We start from the raw sequence: 20,207 nt of genomic DNA on the forward strand, positions 1-20,207 counted from the left end.
GTTTCTCTCTCATCGATGTTTCTGACTCTCTATCTCTCTCCCTTCCTCTCTGTAAAAAATCAATAAAATATATTAAAAAAAAAGGCATAAATCAGTCAAAAGTAACAGAATATCAAAAGATAAACTATGTAAGCAATAAACAAGAGAGAGCCAGTGTATTTATGTTAATATCAAACAAAACAGACTATATTGGGATGAATAGTGTCCCTCCAAAATTCATGTCCAGTTGAAATCTGTGAATGTGAATTTATTTGGAAACAATGTCTTTGCAAATGTAATCAAGATATGCTGAGGTTATACTGAATTAGGGTAGGCCTTCACTTAATGACTGGTGTCCTTTTAAGAAGAGGGAAAGTTGAAGAGAGACACAGGGAAAATGTCATGTGTTGACAGAGGAAGAGATTGGAGTGATGCATATGCAAGCCAAGGTAAGTGCAGGATTGGCAGCAACCACCAGATGCTAGGAAGAGGCAAAGGGCTTTGCTGACACTTTGATTTCAAGCTTTTAATCTCCAGAACTGTGAAAGAATAAATGTCTGTTGTTTTAAACCACTCGATTTGTGGTAATTTGTGATGAAAGCACTAAAACTAATACAGACTTTAAGATAAAAATTTTAAATAGAGACAAAGATATTTTATAATAAAAGGATCAATTCATCCCAAAGTTATAACAATTATAAACATGCATGCATCTAACAAGAGAGTCACAAGATCCATGTAGCATAAACTGGCAGAACTGAAGGGAGAAATAGACAGTTCAACAATAGTCAATGTACTTCAACAACCCACTTTAAGTAATGGCTAGAACTACTAAACAGATGATCAGAAAGGAAATAGAGACTTAAAGACATGATAAATCAACTAGACATAATGGACATTTATAGAACATTCCACTAAAGAGGACAATAAGTACATATTTTTCTTCATTAATATAATATATCATCTGTAATAATAAAAGTGTAATATGTTAATTAGACCAGAAGTATAATATGTTAGTTAATATAATATATCATCTATAATAACAAAAGTATAATATGTTAATTCTAGATGACCTTCTGGATGAAGCCGGGGCTGCGAGGGAAGCCTGGGTCCCGGGTGCCAGAGGGAAGCTGGTGCTGGGAGCTAGGGGAAAGAAGGCCTACTCTTGCATGAATTTTGTGCATTGGGCCTCTAGTATTAATATAATATAAAACAAAAACCACATTGTCATCTCAATAGGTACAAAAAAGTAGTTGACAATGCAATACTAATTTATGATAAAAAATACTTAACAATCTTGGAATACAAGGGAAGTTTCTCAACATGGTAAAGGACATTTATCAAAAACTCACAGCAAACTTCATAATTAATTTTGAAGGAATGAATGTTTTTCCCCTAAGATCAGCAAGAAGGCAGGTTGTTTGCTATTATTAGTTTTATTCAATATTATATTGGAGGTTTTAGACAGATAAATTAGGCAAGACAATAAATAAAAGGCATTCATATTAAACAAAGAAGTGAAATTGCCCATATTTTCAGGTGACATGATCTTGTATTTATAAAATCCTAAGTAATCCACTAAAAAACCCCAAAGACAAACAGACAAAAAAAACCCATTAGAGCAATAAACAAGTTCAGCAAGATTGCAGGACATGAGGACAGTATACAAAATTCAATTATATTTCTGTGCAATATTAACGAACAATCTGAAAATGAATATAAGAAAGCAGTTGGGGTGGTGCGGGAAGAAATTAACCAAAGAACGCATATGCACATATGAATAACCCATTGACACAGACAATAGTTTGATAGGCCTGGGAGGGAGGGCAGGTGTGTAGGGGGTCAATGGGGAGGGGAAGTGGACATCTGTAATACTTTTAACAGTAAAGATTTTTTAAAAGAATAAAAAATATTAAAACAACAAAAGAAAGTTTCATTTACATTAGCATTCAAAAGAATCAAATACCTGGGAATAAATTTTAACAGAAACAGTGCAAAATGTATACACTGAAAACTATAAAACATCATTGAAAGAAATTAAAGATCTAAATAAATGGGAAGATATTTTCCCCAAGGCTAAAGCAAAAGTAGTTAGCATATTAATGCAAAAAGACCCATTGGAAGGCCAATGGACTTTGATATTCAGCAGGGCTGAAAATCAGCATAATATTGCCCTTCTGTGGGCTCAAAGGCTCAAAGCAATTCCCTAACCTGATAATCTTTTTACTGTTTACCAAACTTTACCTTTGATATGCCTATATGCATTGCTAAAGGGCAAATGTGTATTCAAGTAAACAAAAAGCAGATGGACCAGAAGTCGGTGTGCCTCTCCAAGAGAGAGGTCTCCACCTGCCCCGCCATGACTTCTAAATTCATATTTCTTGTATAGTATTTTCATTTGTGCATTGGCCCCTCCTTCAGATCCTGAACCCTGCTGCAAAGGTTGCGGCTTATTTTGTTTATGGATTAGAAGTTTTATTGTTGTGAAAAAGGTAATATTTCTCAAATTAATATAAAGGTTTAATGCAATCCTGCTGAAATCCTTGCTGATATTTTTGTAAAAATTGACCAACTGGTCCTAAAAAATTAATGTGGAAATTCAATCAATCCAGAACAACCAAAAGAACCTTGGGGGCGGGGGGCATCAAAGTTGGAGAACTCACATTTCCCTATTTCAAAACCTAATACAAAGCTAGAGTAATCAAAACTGTGTGGTAGTGGCATGAGGATAGACTGATAGAGCCATGAAATAGAATTGAGAGTACATACATAAACCCATATTTCTTTTTTTGTTTTTCCACTTTTCATAAGCCCAAATCTCTAAAAGCAATTAATTTTTTTAAGGTTGCCAAGGCTATTTAATGGGAGCAAATATGTTCTTCAATGAAAAATACTGGGACAGGTGGATATCCCTATGTTAAAATAAAATAAATTGGATTCTTTCCTCACACCATATACAGAAATTAACTCAAATATGGATAAAACACCTAAATATAATAGCTAAAATTATAAAACTCTTAGGCAAAAATATAGGAACAAACCTTTAAGAACTTGATAATGGATTCTTAGATATGACACCAAAAACACAAGCAAAAAAAGAAAAAATAGATAAATTGAGTTTTAAAATGAAGGACTTTTCTGTTTCAAAGGACACTATTAAGAAAGTAAAGAGAAAACCCACAGAATGAAAGATCTAAAAATGATATATCTGATAGGGTTCTAGCATCCAGAATATATCAAGAACTCTTACAATCTGACCTTTAAAAGACAAACAACCCTATTTAAAAATGGACAAAGGCCATGAATACGTATTTCTCCAAAGATATACAAATGGCCAAAAGGCATATGAAAGGGTGCTCAATACCATTAAATATTAAAGAAATATAAATCAAATCACAATGAGATACCACTTCACACTTGGATAGCTAGAATAAAAAAGATAGATAATAACAAGTGTTGTAGGTGGTATGGAGAAATTAGAACTCTCAATACATTCTTTTTTTTTTTAATATATTTTATTGATTTTTTACAGAGAGAAAGGGAGAGAGATAGAGAATTAGAAACATCGATGGGAGAGAAACATCGGTCAGCTGCCTCCTGCACATCTCCCACTGGGAATGTGCCCGCAACCCAGGTACATGCCCTTGACCGGAATCGAACCCGGGACCTCTCAGTCCGCAGGCCGACGCTCTATCCACTGAGCCAAACCGGTTTCGGCTCAATACATTCTTGATAGGAATGTAAAACGTTGTAGCCACTTTGGAAAACGGTTTGATAATTCTCAAAAAGTTAAGCATAGAATTGCCATAAGACTTCGCTATTCCAAGCTTAGGTATGTACCCAAGAGAATTGAAAACTTGTGTCCACACAAAAAAAGTTGTATGTGAGTATTTATAGCAGCATTTTCCATACGAGCCATGAACTGGAAACAAATCAAATGTCTGTCAACTGATTAATGAATAAACAAAATGTAATATTTCCAGACAATTAAATAGTATTACCTTCTTTCAACTTTGACCTATATTTGAAGCTTTTCAAAATGAAAATTTAAGAAGGAAGCAATTTCATCTCTCTGAACATAGATGTTGGGTTTGCTGACGTTAAACTTTACTGTAGGATCATCACACTGGATCATTTCTTTGGGGTGCCAACAATGTCAATACCATTGGAATTTTCATCCTGGGCTGAAAGATTCCCAGAGAAGACTCTGTCATTTCCTAATAGGAAGACTGCCAGCATTCTGGTTGCCCACTGGAGGCATAGGGTTGGGGTTCTCAGCATTTTATCTTCAGTATGTATCAACTACAATATTGCTTTTCTGTCTTCAATTGTGCCATTTTCCCTAATCCAAAACCCCTTTCCTTTTCTTCTTTTCCCATGTTAGGGGAATAGCTGTTGACCATCTACATTAAATGTGAGAAGAGCCCTAACTGGTTTGGCTCTGTGGATAGAGTGTCAGCCTGAGGACTGAAAGGTCCCAGGTTTGATTCTGGCCAAGGGCATGTACTTTGCTTGCGGGCACATCCCAGGTGGAGGGTGTGCAGGAGGCAGCTGATTGATGTTTCTCTCTCATTGATGTTTCTAACTCTCTATCCCTCTCCCTTCCTCTCTGTGAAAAATCAATAAAATATATTTTAAAAAAAGATAAATGTGAGAAGAAATTTGGAGAATCTTACCATGTCTAAACTTTTTCCTTCACTATTTATCCTTATTTCCAGAATAACCTGGTGTCACCAAATATGAAACTTTTCTTTCTTGATCAGTTAAGGTATTATGCTATAAGTCAGTCAGAGAAAGATAAATATCATATGATCTCACTCATTTGTGGATTATAATGAACAACAAATTTGAAACTTTTGGGGAATCTTCTGTGCATTACTAATATAGTCCCTGGTACGCTGTAATTTCTCTGTAAATACTTACTAAAATAAATTTATTGAAGTCATTTTAGTCACTTATTAAATTGTATTTTATAATCAACCAGAACTTTATGCATGTATAAGCTTTAGTTGATGTGCCTACAGATCTTCACCCACAGGTTCTACCTAAAAGCCAGGAGCAGTGATATTTGTTTTCTCTTCCTATTTTAGGCCCCACATTAGAATCTAAAGCTCCATTATTTGCTTATTTATTTCATTTTGTTAATCCTCTCCCAAAGATATTTTCCAATGATTTTTTTATTTTTACTTTATTTTTCTGCTAATTTTATTTTTATTTATTTTTAAATTTCTTTATTAAGTTATTATATATGTGTCCTTATCCCCAGATTACCCCCTATTACCCCACAACTCATGCCCTCACCCCCCCATTGTCTGTGTCCATTGGTCCATTGGTTAGGCCTATATGCTTGCATATAAGTCCTTTGGTTGATCTCTCCCATTTACCCCCACCCCCCCCACCTTCCCTCTGAGGTTTGACAGTCTGATCAATGTTTCTCTGTCTCTGGATCTGTTTTTGTTCATCAGTTTATGTTGTTCATTACAGTCCACAAATGAATGAGATTATGTGCTATTTATATTTCTCTGTCTGGCTTATTTCACTTAGCATAATATTTTCCAGTTCCACTCATGCTGTTGCAAATGGTAAGAACTCCTTCTTTTTTACCGCAGTGTAGTATTCCATTGTGTAGATGTACCACCATTTTTATTTATTTATTTATTTATTTATTTACTTATTTACTTATTTTTAATTTTTTAAATATATTTTATTGATATTTTACAGAGAGGAAAGGAGAGGTATAGAGAGTTAGAAACATCGATGGGAGAGAAACATCGATCAGCTGCCTCTTGCACACCTCCTACTGGGGATGTGCCCGCAACCAAGGTACATGCCCTTGGCCGGAATCGAACCTGGAACCTTTCAGAATGCAGGCTGACACTTTATCCACTGAGCCAAACCGGTTAGGGCATGTACCACATTTTTTTTTAAAAAAAATATATATTTTATTGATTATTTACAGAGAGGAAGGGAGAGGGATAGAAAGTTAGAAACATCGATGAGAGAGAACATCGATCAGCTGCCTCCTGCACACTCCCCACTGGGGATGTGCCCGCAACCAAGGTACATGACCTTGACCGGGAATCAAACCTGGGACCCTTGAGTCCGCAGGCTGTTTCCAGATCTTAGCTATGGTGAATTGTGCCACTATGAACATAGGGATGCATATATCCTTTCTAATTGGTATTTCTAGTTTCTTGGGATATATTCCTAGAAGTGGGATCACTGGGATCAGTGGGATCAAATGGGAGTTCCATTTTTAGTTTTTTGAGGAAACTCCATACTGTTCACAGTGGCTGCACCAGTCTGCATTCCAACCAGCAGTGAAGGAGGGTTCCTTTTTCTTCACATCCTTGCCAGCACTTGTTGTTTGTTGATTTGTTCATGATAGCCATTCTGACAGGTGTGAGATGGTACCTCATTGTCATTTTGATTTGCATCTCTCAGATGATTAGTGACTTTGAGCATGTTTTCATATGTCTCTTGGCCTTTCTTCTGTCTTCTTTCGAAAAGTATCTATTTAGGTCCATTGCCTATTTTTTGATCAGGTTGTTTATCTTCCTTTTGTTAAGTTGTGTGAGTTCCCTGTAAATGTTGGAGATTAAACCCTTATCGGTGATAACATTGGCAAATATGCTCTCCTATGCAGTGGGCTTTCTTGTTTGTTGATGGTTTCTTTTGCTGTGCAAAAGCTTTTTATTTTGATGTAGTCCCATTTGTTTATTTTCTCTTTAGTTTCCATTGCCCTAGGAGCAGTATCAGTGAAGAAATTGCTTCAGCATATGTCTGAGATTTTGCTGCCTGTGGATTTCTCTAGTATTTTTATGTTTTCCCGTCTAACGTTTAAGTCCTTTATCCATTTTGAGCTTATTTTTGTGTATGGTGTAAGTTGGTGGTCTAGTTTCATTTTTTTGCATTTATCTGTCCAATTTTCCCAACACCATTTATTGTAGAGACTGTCTTGACTCTATTGTATGTTCATGCCTCCTTTGTCGAAGTAGTTGGGATCTCAATACCAGATATCAAGCTGTATTACAAAGCCACTGTTCTCAAAACAGCCTGGTACTGGCACAAGAACAGATATATAGATCAATGGGATAGAATAGAGAACCCAGAAATCAACCTAAACCACTATGCTCAATTAATATTCGATTTTTTAAATATACACTGAGTGGCCAATTATTATGACCACCTGACATTTGAGGGCAAATTAACTATAATGTTGTGCTGAAGTTACTAGAGGGCAAGACCATTATAAATAAGAAAGCAGGTTGTTTACCACGACAGTAGAAGTGATTTTTTTCTGAAGATATGGGTATACAACACAATTTAACAGCCTTTGAATGTGGGATATATATTATTATGAGTAGCCAGATTATTATGATCACCCCATCAGTACTTCGTTAGGCCACCTCTTGCCTTCAATACTGGGGCGATTCTTCTTGGCATTGACTTCATGAGATGTTGAAAGGTGATGCAAGAAATCTGACACCATGCCTGATGAATACTACTGTCTAATTCTGTGAGATTTGATGGTTGTGGAACCAGCTGCCTGATGGCTCTTTTAACTTCATCCCACAAATGCTCAATTGGATTGAGATCTGGTGATTGTGGGGGCCACCTAAGCAAGGTAAATTCTCCCTCATGTTCTTGAAACCCGCCTGCAAACAGCCATCAGCCCCTCACCCGGCTGTCCAGGAACCCCAGTGGGACCCCCCACCCTGAAGGCGGTGTGGCCAGCCTGAAAACAGCCCTCAGTCCCTTACCCAAGCTGGCAAGAGGCCCCCAGAAGGGACCCTCACCCCATGGGGGCATGGCTGGCCTGCAAACAACCACAGACCCCTTTCCGAGGGCGCCCCATGCCCCAAGGGAGCCCCCACCCTGATCCGGGACACCCTTCAGGGCAAACCAGCCAGCCCCAAACCGTGCACCAAGCCTCTATCTATACTAATAAAAAGGTAATATGCTAATTAGACTGGGAGACCTTCCAGGAGACCTTCTAGATCAGGGGTGGGCAAACTTTTTGACTCGAGGGCCACAATGTGTTCTTAAACTGGACCGGAGGGCCGGAACAAAAGCATGGATGGAGTGTTTGTGTGAACTAATATAAATTCAAAGTAAACATCATTACATAAAAGGGTACGGTCTTTTTTTTTTTCGTTTTATTCATTTCAAACGGGCCGGATCCGGCCCGCGGGCCATAGTTTGCCCACGGCTGTTCTAGATGTTCTTCTGGACAAAGCCACAGTGGCGGGGCTGAGGTAGAGGTGGTTAGAGGCCAAGAGGGGAGGGAAGTTGTGGGTGATCAGGCTGGTGGGGCCGTTGGGGGTAAGCAGACCAGCAGGGGGGCCAGTTGGGGCCAAGCAGGCCATCAGTGGGGGTCAGTTGGAGGTGATCAGGACAGCAGGCAGGGGCAGTTTTGAGTGAGCAGGCCAGCAGGGGGCAGTTGGGGGCAAGCAGGCCAGTGAGGAGGGAAGGTGGGGGTGAGCAGGGTAGCAGGGGGGGCAGTTGGGGGTGAGCAGGCTGGCAGGGGAGGCAGTTGGGGGCGAGCACACTGGCACAGGGGGCAGTTGGGAGTGATCAGGCTGGCAGAGGGGGAATTGGGGGCAAGCAGGCCTGTGGTGGGGGGCAGTTGGGAGCAAGCAGGCTGGCAGGCAGAGTGGTTAGGGGCAATCAGGCAGGCAGGCAGGCAGGTGAGCAGTTGGAGCCAGCAGTCCTGGATTGCGAGAGGGATGTCCGACTGCAAGCTCAGAGGCCGGCAAGGCAGGCGGGGATCGTTGGAGTCCTCCGTCACTGAAGCAAGCAAGCCTCATGTTAGTTTCAAGCTGCCTGGCTGCCGGCCGCCATCTTGGCTGGCAGTTAATTTGCATATTGCCCTGATTAGTCAATGGGAAGGGTAGCGGTTGTACGCTAATTACCATGTTTCTCTTTGATTAGATAGGATCCCTTGAATTCTACTATATGTATACTAGAGGCCTGGTGCATGAAATTCGTGCATGGGTGGGGTCCCTAGGCCTGGCCGGCAATCAGGGCTGATCAGATTCCCTGCCTCCCCCCTCCTCCTTCCCTTGCCTCCCATGCACCGCCACTATGTGGTTTCCCACCTCCCCTCCTCCCTCTTCCTCCTTCTCTTGCCACCCATGTCCGCTGCCACCCACTCCCAATTCCCCATTCCAGCCCAGGCCCAGGCCCGATCAGGCGATTGGGACCTGCTGGCCAGGGTGAGGGGATGGGGGAGGGACCCGGGAGGTTAGCCACCAACCCCAAGGATGTAGTTGGCCCTCAGCCCCCCTGGGAAAGGGGCCACATCTGCCTCCTGTTCCCCATCCCAGCTCAGGGGCCCAGCCCTGATCAGGTGATTGGAGCCTGCCAGCTGCGGGGGAGGGACTGGGAGGTTGGCCTGCAGGCTCCGATGGTGATCAGGGCCTGTGGGCTGGAGGCAGCTCCTGCATTGAGTGTCTGCCCTCTGGTGGTCAGTGCGTGTCATATAGAAGATATCACTGTGTAAATCAAATACTAGTATCTTATAAAAACATGCACAAGACACTGAGATTTTGAAAGAATGGGTTACAGTATAAATAGACATTTGAAATTATTTTTGCAAACTTCAACATATCATCTTGGATTCCACCCTGGGGAATATGTACCTCTTTAGTGCACATTGGATAGGAAAGAAAAGTTTTTCCCAATTTGTGATCCAAAGACCACTCATATCAGAATCACCAGAGATATCTGTTAAAATAGTTTTGTGCCCTTCACATACTTACTTAATCAGAAACATTAAAGATGATACATTAAGATCTTCATTTTAACTAGATTCATAGGCCCAGAGAATTTTTAGGAGCATTGAAGATTTAAAAACATTAGCTTAGAGCAGTGTTTCCCAAAATTGCTTGATTATAGCAAACATCAATGTACTTGAAATGCAGATTCTTATTGGCCTCCACAACACATACTGAATCTGAAATATGGAGAGAGACATTGAAATTTTAATATTAAAAAATGCCCACAGGTGATTTTTGTTAAAAGTAAGACATTGTCATTTGCTAGGGCTAACATAACAAAATACCATAGACTGGGTATTTTGTTTAAACAACAGAAATTTTTCTCACAGTTCTGGAGGCTAGAAGTGCATGGTCAAGATGTAGGTGAGGAGGCCTCTCTTCTTGGCTTGCAGATGACCACCTTTGAGCTAGGTCCTCACATGGTCTTTCCTCTATGTGTGAATCTCTGCTGTTTCCCTATGTGTCCAAATTTCCTCTTCATATGACACCAGTCAGATTGGATTAGGGCCCACCCTAAAGGCCTTATTTTAACTCAATCAGCTTTTTAAAGGCCCTATATCCATATAATTCACATTCAGAGGAATTTAGGGTAGAGCCTCTATGTATGAATTTTGGAGGGGAATAATTAATCCCATGACAGACACAATGACTAAATGTAATGTGGTATTCTTGGTGGGAGTCTGAAAAAGATAAAGGATATTAGGTAAAAACTAAGGAAATCTGAATAAGGCACAGCCTTTGACTAATAATGTTGTGTCAGTATTGATTCATTAATTGTAGAAAATGTATCATACTGACTTAAGATCGTAATAATCAGGGAAGCTGGGTAGGAGTCTGAGAAATTCTGATAGACATGAGTCACTACTCTGGCATTTACTAGCTATGCTATTAGGCAGGGCTTATAATTTCTTTAATCTTTGCTTTTCTCATTTGTAAAATGAGAATACTAATGGCTCTATACATCTTTTAAGTTTTTTTAGAATTTAAAAGAATGCTGGCAATCTTCCTATTAGGGTTTCAATATACTCATAACCACTTTTCCCTATTATTAACCTCTTACATTAGTATAATACATTTGTTATCATTAATGAACCATTATTGTTATATTATTATTAAAATCCACACTTAATTCTGATTTTCTTAGCTTTAATCTAATGTCCTTTTTCTGTTCCAGGACCCTGTCTAGAATACCACTTTCATCATCTGTCTCCTTAAGCTCCTCTTGCCTGTGACAATTAGATATGGTTGTAAAAATTTTTCTGCAAATTTGCCCTTCCTCTGACACTGGTAATGTGTTGGAACTAAGCCAGCACATTCAGAGTACTTTTATAGCTTGTATAAGATACTCTGGAACATAATTTACTGTTTGGTTGATTATCAGAAATATTACAAGTTTTTTGATACACAAATCCTTGGGCCCATACATTCCTAGTAAATGATATCTCCTGGGATAGTCATTTGGGTGGGACCCAGGAATCAAATTTACTCATTCATTTATTTTCTCTTATTTTTAAAAATCTTTATGTTGAAAGTATTACATATGTCTCCTTTTTTACCTCATTGGTCTCTTCTAGCCTGCACCCACCTCCCGGCCCAGGCCTTCACTACCCTATTGTCTGTGTCCATGGATATGCACATATGCATACAAGTTCTTTGGTTGAGCTCTACCCACCCACCTACCCACCCACCCACCCACCCCTGCCTTCCCTCTGAGATTCCACAGTTTGCTCCATACTTCTATGTCTCTGGATCTTTTTTCTTCCTTAGTTTTTTTTTTGGTTCATTTAGATTCCACTTATGAGTGAGATCATGTGATACTTGTCTTCCTCTGACTGGCTTATTTCACTTAGCATAATACTCTCCAGGTCCCTCTATGTTGTCTCAAAGGTTAAGAGGTTCGTTTTTGCTTTACTGCTGCACTGTATTCCACGGTATAAATGTACCACAGTTTTTTATCCACTCATCTACTGATGGGCACCTGGGTTGTTTCTAGATCTTAGCTATTGTAAATTGTGCTGCTATGAACATAGGGGTGCATACATTCTTTCTGATTGGTGTTTTGGTTCTCTTAGGACATTTTCCTAGAAGTAGGATCACTGGGTCAAATGGCAGTTCCATATTTAATTTTTTGAAGAACTCCATACTGTTTTCCATAATGGCTTCATCAGTTTTCATTCCTACCAACAGTGTACTAGGGTTCCCTTTTCTCCACATCCTCAATAACACTTGTCTTTTGTTGATTTGTTGATGGTAGGCATTCTGACAGGTGTGAGGTGATACGTCATTGTCATTTTAGTTTTCATCTCTTTGATGATCTGTGATTTTGAGCATTTTTTCATGTCTCTTGACATCTGTATGTCCACTTTGGAGACATGTATATTTAGGTCCTTTGCCCATTTTTAAATTGAATTGTCTTTCTTTTGTTAAGTTGTATGAGTTCCTTATATATTTTGGATATTAATCCTTTATCAGATATATCATTGCCAAATATCTTCTTCCATACAGGGGGCACCCTTTTCATTTTGTTGATGGTTTCTTTTGCTGTGCAGAAGCCTTTTATTTTGATGTAGTCCCATTTGTTTATTTTCTCCTTAGTTTCCTTTGCTCTAAGGAGATGTATCCATAACCATACTGCTTTGAGATTTTTTTTAAATCCTCAGCTGAGGATATTTTTCCATTGACTTTTAGAGGGAGTGGAAGAGAGAGGGAAAGACAGAGAAATATTGATGTGAGAGAAACACAGTGACTGGTTGTCTCTTGCATGCGCCCCGACGAGGGCCCAGGCTGGGGAGAAGCCTGCAACCAAGGTATGCGCCTTTGACTGGAATCAAACCTGGGACCCTTACCACCACAGGCCAAAGCTCTATCTACTAAGCCAAACCAGCTAGAGCAAGATATCTGATATTTTGCTGCCTGTGGTTTCTTCTAGGATTTTTATGGTTTCACAACATACATTTAAGTCTTATATTCTGAGTTTATTCTTGTGTATGGTGTAAGTTGGTGGTCTAGTTTCATTTCTGGCCTGTATTTGTCCAATTTTCCCAACACCATTTATTGAAGAGACTATCTGGACTCTTGTATGCTCTTGCCTCCTTTGTCAGATATTAATTGACTGTAATGGCTTGGGTCAATTTCTGGGACTTCTGTTCTGTTCCATTGAGATATATGCCTGTTCTTGTGCCAGTACCAGGTTGTTTTGATTGCAATGGAATAATTACAGTGGCTTGTTATCTGGTATTGTGATCCCTCCAACTTTGTTCTACTTTCTCAAGATTGCTGTGGCTATTTGGGGTCTTTTTTTTGGATTCATATAAATTTTTGGAGTATATGTTCTAGATCTGTGAAATATGCCATTGGTATTTTAATAAGGATTGCATTGAATCTGTGGATTGCATTAGGTAGTATGGACATTTTAATGATGTTAATTCTACCAATCCATGAACATGGTATATTCTTCCACTTGTTCATATCTTCCTCTATCTCTGTTTTCAATGTCCTGCAGTTTTCCCAGTACAAGTCTTTTACCTCCTTTGGTTAAGTTTATTCTCAAGTATTTTAATTTTTTTTTTTTTTGCAATGGTAAATAGGATTGTTAGTTTATCTTTCTGAAAATTCATTATTGGTGTATAAAAATGCCATTGATTTCTAGGTGATAATATTGTATCATGCCACATTTTCAAATTCCTTTATGAAATCTAATAGTTTTTTGGTGGAGCCTTTAGGGTTTTCTATGGACAATATCATGTCATCTCTATTTTATGTTCTTTCCCCCTTTGTCAGATATTATAAGAATTTTACTTCCTTGTTTCCAATTTGGCACTGTTTGTGACTGTCCCTGAATACTCTGTTTGGGGCTATCAATAATACATAGCTTGTGGCTCTCTCTCCTGGGGCTGGGTGCCTTTGGAAAGGACAAAGATGTGCACCTGGGTTTGCTTTTGCTATCCCCAGGCCCAGAAGAAGGTCAGGAAAGACTCAAAGCCCTCAGAGACCTGCCTCAGCCTGCAGTGCCATTGACACTCACTCTTTATTAGCCTCAAGCTATCGACAACAGGGTAGGGTAAGATGTCTTCCAGCAGGGTGGGCAACTGCCTTCACCCTAGGCAAAAACCACCTGATGGCAAAGGTCCACTGTAGAAAGGTGTCCTCAAGCAGAGTGAGGGAATGACTCAGCACAGGAAACTGGGCTGGCTGCCCTCCAAGCTCCAACCCCTGAACCCCCAACCCTGAGCTCTCCTCAGACAGCTACAGTCCACTCTGCCTTCCCTCTGCCAGGGCCCAAGATGAGTGGCTGCACACATAATTTTGTGTGTTGGCCCTTTAAGACAGTGCCTGCATTTCTATCTCTCCCTGGCAGACAATAACCTGACTGCTTCTCACAGCCAGAAGTTATGTGGGCTGGGCTGGGGGGCCCTGCTTGGGGTTTAGATCTCAGAGTTCTCAGTGAGAAGTCCCCATAGCTGCGATATCTCTCCAGAACTTCAGCTGTTGTCTGTGGGTGCCCAGCCAGCCCATTCATGACTCCACACTTAACTACCAGTCTCTATGCAGTCTCCACTTTCTGTCCTTGGTTATCAGGGTTCTCTCCAGCTAGTCTTCACTTGATTTTTTCAGGATGGTTTTTTCTGTATTTTAGTTGTAATTCCAGTTTGGTCCTGGGAGTGTGTCAGTATAGCTTCCACTTCCTCTGTCCTCATTTTGAAATCTTGCTTATTTATTTAAAACAAATTTCCCTGGTGGTTGTGAGACCACTGATCCAGCATAGGTTTGTGAAAAGCATTTGAGATTCACTGTTCTGAAGCATGTCAATTGTTTCTCTCATTGTTGATATATAAGTGGCCAGGAGAAGTCTGCTGGAGCATGTAGACCATTTGCCTATATTGACACAAGATTCTTGTTGGCTAAACAGTGAAATTGTAATTCCTTCAACACCTATAACTGAACTTCCACCAGTAACTCCATAATAATGGATTTGTCCACATACCAAAGAAATAATGAAATATTCAAACTAACATCAGAAAGACACTTGGACTTCAAATCCTGCCTTGTGCCCAATGTTATCAGACTGAAACGCTTTTTCTGTCATGCAATAATAGTATGAAATGGTAGATAAGCCCATGGCAATAAAAATTGTCCATGTGGTGAGCAGGATGTTGTAGCATAGAGCCAAGAAAATAAAATACTGTTCAGACAAGTTTCTAAACTACTTAATGCCAGACAATATAAATTAATGAGATGTCTATCCAACTATTCACCAGGCAAAGTAAGATACGTGTCAAACAGCTTTGGCAAGTACAAACACATAAGACAAGCTCATCTAAACCAAAGGCTTTAGGAACCTTCATCTGCAAGTCAGTCATAATCATTCCTTTTAAGGAGGTGATGTGTTTATATTTGGTTATATGGTAATTTGAATGCCAGAGTAATTCCCCGAAGTATCTAGCCAAGAAAATAAAGTCTTCTGTGATACATTCTGTTGTAATAATTTCTCTCTATTCCTTCTTTTCCTCCCATTCTTTTCTCAGTTTCTATTTTCTTACTTAACATTCTAATGGTAATTTATGAACACTCAGTTGTTAGGAGAACTTGTTAATACTGAAATATCTATGATTGCTCCCTAGGATATTGTCATTCTTGCATCAGGAATCTTAGAAATCAAATCAATAAGTAAAATATTGACGTGTATCCGTGACCTGAAAACTAATCACATTATGGAAAAGTTTGATGACTTCTCTATGCCCTATATTTGGGTACAACTATTCATTAATTGGAGTATTTGCCTTATTTTGTAACCTATATGCTCTACTCTGTATCAAAATGAACTGTCTTTACTTGATATAGTTGTCATTTCCTTTATGAGTAGACTAGAGGCCCAGTGGGGTCCCTCGGCCTGGCCTGCAGGGCACTCTGCAAAGTTGCTGTAACTCAGCAGCTCCTGTGTTGAGTGTCTGCCCCCTGGTGGTCAGTGCATGTCATAGCTACTGGCCAGTCAGCCAGTTGCTTAGGCTTTTATATATATACTAGAGGCCCGGTACACAAAAATTTGTGCACTCAGGGGGGAGGGGGGGTCCCTCAGCCCCGCCTGTGCCCTCTCGCAGTCTGGGACCCCTCGGGAGATAACGACCTGCTGGCTTAGGCCTGCTCCTGGGTGGCAGAGGGCAGGCCCAATCCCTAGGTGCAGCCCCTGGTCAGACTCAGAGCAGGGCCTATTGGGGAGTTGGAGTGCTGCCCCCTGTCATGCACAGAGCAGGGCGGATCAAGAGGTTGTGATGCCACCCTCAGTCATGCTCAGGGTAGGGCTGATTGGGGGGTTGGGGCACTGCCCCCTGTCACACTCAAGGCAGGGTTGATGGGGAGGTTGTGGCACCACCCCGTGTCACGCACAGAGCAGGGCCAATCAGGGGGTTGGGGCACTGTCCCCTGTCACTCACAGAGCAGGGCCCATCAGTGGGTTGGGGCACCGCCCCCTGTCACACACAGAGCAGGGCGGATGGGGGTGGGGGGGGCGGGGTTGGAGTGCCGCACCCTGTCACACACGGAGCAGGGCCGATCAGGGGGTTGGGGCGCCGCAGCCTGTCACACACAGAGCCACAGGGCGATCAGGGGGTTGGGGAGCTCCCCCTATCAGGTACAGAGCAGGGCTGATCAGGGGGTTGGGGCGCCTTCCCCTGTCACGAACAGAGCAGGGCGGATAGGGAGGTTGTAGCCCGGCCCCCTGTCACACACAGAGCCACAAGGCGATCAGGGGGTTTGGGCGCTGCCCCCTGTCACGCTGATCCCAGTGCTGGGAGGCATATTACCCTTTTACTATATAGGATAGAGGCCTGGTACATGTGTGGGGGCCAGCTGGTTTGCCCTGAAGGGTGTCCTGGATCAGGGTGGGGGTCCCCACTGGGGTGCCTGGCCAGCCTGGGAGAGGGGATGATGGCTGTTTGAAGCTGGTCACACGTCCTTCAGGGTGGGGGTCCCCACTGGGGTGCCTGGCCAGCCTGGGTGAGGGGATGATGGCTGTTTGCAGCTGGTCACACACCCTTCAGGGTGGGGGTGCCCACTGGGGTGCCTGGCCAGTCTGGGTGAGGGGCTGAGGGCTGTTTTCAAGCTGGCAGATGATGGAAGCTCCCAACCGCTCCTTTTTTCTTTTTTTTTTTTTTATTTTGGGCCAGCTTTAGCTCTGAGGTTCCATCTCTGAGGCCTCTGCTGCTGAAAGAAGGTATCTGGTTTGTTTCGGTCCTATAATCGAAACAATGTATAACTCCAGCTCTGAGATCCTGGGCTCGCTGAAAGCAGGTTTCTGGGGTTTTGTTTAGCCTCTATATTTGTTACAATGTTTCTTAAACTGCAGGCTCAGAGGCTGGCAAGGCAGGGGGGGAACGTTGGAGTCCTCCGTCACTGAAGCAAGCAAGCCTCATGTTAGTTTCAAGCTGCCTGGCTGCCGGCCACCATCTTGGCTGGCAGTTAATTTGCATATCTCGCTGATTAGCCAATGGGAAGGGTAGCGGTCGTATGGCTAATTACCATGTTTCTCTTTTATTAGATAGGACTAGTGGCCCAGTGCATGAAATTCATGTATGGAGGAGGGTGTCCCTCAGCCCAATCTGCACCCTCTCTAATCTGGGACCCTTCGGAGGATGTCCGACTGCCAGTTTAGGCCCGACATCCCCCTCGCATTCCGGGACTGATGGCTCCTAACCACTCATCTGCTTACCTGCCTGATCACCCCTAACCACTCTGCCTGCTGGCCTGATTTCCCCCAAATGCCACCCCTGCTGGTTTGCTCGCTACCAACTGCCCCCCCTGCTGGACTGCTCACCCCAACTGCCCCACTAGCTGGCCTTCTTACCCCCAACCTCCCCCTCTTGCTGGCCTGCTTGCCCCCAACTGCCACCCCCTACCAGCCTCTTCACCCCCAACTGCCCCACTTGCCAGCCTGATCACCCCAACTGCCCCCCCACTTGACTGATCACCCCCAACTGCCCCCCCACCAGCCTGCTCATCCCTAACTGAATCCCCCCTGCAGCCAGCTCACCCCAGCTGCCCCCCACTGCTGGCCTGCTTGCCCCCACTTGGCCCCCCTGCTGGCCTGCTTGCCCCCAACTGCCCTTCCCTCCCGGCCTGATCTCCCCTAACTGCCTCTGCCTCGGCCCAGCCACCATGGCTTTGTTGGAAGGATGTCTGGAAGGTTTCCTGATCTAATTAGCATATTACCCTTTTATTAGTATAGATAGATTAGGCCAATGTGAGGCACTAGGTTAGTGGAGGGTGAGAGAAAGCAAGAAGACAAAATATTTTTCCCCTTTCTCTGTTTCCTTTAGCATCCCTAACAATGGCTCATTTTCATGCCTGGCTCCACCTTCCATTGCCTGGTCTCATCCTCTATGGTTTTAGTTAATGCCTTGGTTCTATGCCCTACAGCTTCTGGGCTCTGATAATAGCTTCTTATCCTTTGTCATTCCCCCCATAGGGGTAGGCATGGCTTTCTGTCATTTCTAATCTGTGAGTTGTTTGGCATCCTCTTTTTTTGTTTCTCAGTGTGTTCATCTAACTAACAACTGTCAGGTATTAATTATTTCCGAAAGACCTAGAGTGATGCCCTTTTCCTAGTTGAACTGTGTTATAGGCAAATAACTTGTCCCTTGGATAATGTTAGAAAAACAATAAAAAATTCTTTCTCTCAAGACAATTGTTAATAAAAATGAAATTCCTAACTCAATGGTTGTGTAAATACAGAAATACCCACAAAAATTATATGGATAAATGGAGAAGTATGTACACAGAATAATAATATAAGAAAAAAAATTAGCAAACAGCCTAAATATCTATCAATTGTAAAATGCTTAAATTAATTTTGGTTTAACATAATATGGAATACCATGAGGACATTAAAAAGAATGGGATTTATTTATATGTAACGATGTAAAAAGCTATATAAACTTTGTGAAGAGCAAAAAGCAAGAACAGAAATCTAGCTATTTTAAAAAACATCTAGCGCTGGCTGAGTAATTCAGTTGGTTAGAGCATTGTCCTGATATGCCAAGGTTGCAGGTTCGATTCCCAGTCAGGGCACAAACAAGAATCACCCAATGAATGCATACATAAGTGGAACAAGAAATCGATGTCCACCCTCCTCTCTCTTTCCCTTCTGTTCTTTCTCTAAAATTGCTAAAATTTGCTAAAAAAAAAAATGTAATACTTTCGGGCCTTGATGACCATATTTCCTGTGCTGCATTGAAGCCTTCCTCTTTCTCTCCTGGTCCCAAGTGCTTCGGGAGCCTTGAGCTTCTGTGCAGATTATGGTCAAGTCCAAAACAACCAGTCCCAAAAGTGGCACAAAAACGGTGTCAAGAAACCTCAATCACAAAGATATGAATCTCTTAAGAGGGTAGACCCCAAGTTCCTGAGAACATGTACTTTGCCAAGAAGAACAAGAAGGGCTTGAAGAAAATGCAGACCAACAATGCCAAGGCCATGAATGCACATGCCAAGGCTATCAAGGCCCTCGTAGAACCCAAGGAGGTCAAGCCCAAGATCCCAATGGACAGCAGCCATTATATGATTCTGATTTAGTATTATTTGATATTTTTCTATAATAAAAAGTTAAAATATAGCTTAAATTTCTATATAAAAAAGTTTGAAATCCTTTTCATGTGGTTAAGGATTATTTGCATTTCTTTTTCTGTGAACTTTCTCTTCATATATGTTTTTCCCATTTTCCTATAGAACAGTTAGTTTTCTCAATTTTTAGAAGTTCTTTATATATGATATGTTAATCTTTCTTTGTGATATATATTGAAAATATTTTTGCCAGTTTTACATTAGTTTTTTTCATTTTGCTTATGGTGCTTCTTTTCGTGTATCTTTTTCACTTTTAATAAAAATTATTTTTCAATTACCTTATTGCTTTTGGATTATGAGTCAGAATTTGGAAAGTTTTCTCCAATTCCAGGTCATAGTAAAACACTCCTGTTTTCTTTTAGTATTTTCATGACTATTCTGAGGAACGGAAATAATTTTGTTTTCCCTATGGAAATTAAGTTATGTTAATATCATTTATTAACAAATCCATCTTTTGCCTCTGATTTATTTGCAACTATATATATATAGTTGACAGTATTACAGATGTCTCCCATTCCCCCACACCTTTATGTTCCTCCACCCAGCCTTGCCTCTGATTTAAATGCTGCCTTTATCATATGCAGAATTTCCATGTGCATTTGAGTCAATATCTTGATTTTGTGTTGTTCCACCTATTTTTTATTCCTATGCTAATTTATTTTTCTTTTTTAGAGATAAATCTTTATCATTGAAAGTATTACATGTCCCCCTTCTTCCCCCATTGTATTCCTATGCTAATTTAAAAATCTTATTATAGATACCACTATGAGTTTTATTTGTTAAGTCTACACACACATATTGCTCTTTTTTTCAGTGTATTTCTGAAATTCCTCC

The sequence above is a fragment of the Myotis myotis genome, unplaced genomic scaffold (assembly GCF_014108235.1).
Source record: "Myotis myotis isolate mMyoMyo1 unplaced genomic scaffold, mMyoMyo1.p scaffold_m19_p_4, whole genome shotgun sequence".
Lineage (NCBI taxonomy): Eukaryota > Metazoa > Chordata > Mammalia > Chiroptera > Vespertilionidae > Myotis > Myotis myotis.